The sequence below is a fragment of the Theobroma umbraticum genome, unplaced genomic scaffold, assembly GCF_002168275.2.
Source record: "Theobroma umbraticum cultivar Fairchild unplaced genomic scaffold, ASM216827v3 scaffold_12.0, whole genome shotgun sequence".
NCBI classification, from domain to species: domain Eukaryota; kingdom Viridiplantae; phylum Streptophyta; class Magnoliopsida; order Malvales; family Malvaceae; genus Theobroma; species Theobroma umbraticum.
In genome coordinates, this window is record NW_018397272.1 from 2,911,129 (window position 1) to 2,911,358 (window position 230).

Genomic DNA, 230 nt, shown 5'->3' on the forward strand with positions numbered 1-230 from the left:
TAAAATGTTTAAATTTTGTTGTGTGTGATGAAAAATTAAGTGTGCCTTTACCAACTCTACCACCTATTCAACATTTTCTAAGAGTTTGTTTAGTTAGCAAGATTAAACATTCCCTAATACTTAAGACTCTATATTGTTGAAGCCAAATAGATCCATAAATCCTAAATCCTTAATTTTTAGCTAGATCCCTCTCTCATTTAAAACCCATGGGAAGCCCTTGACCCTTGACC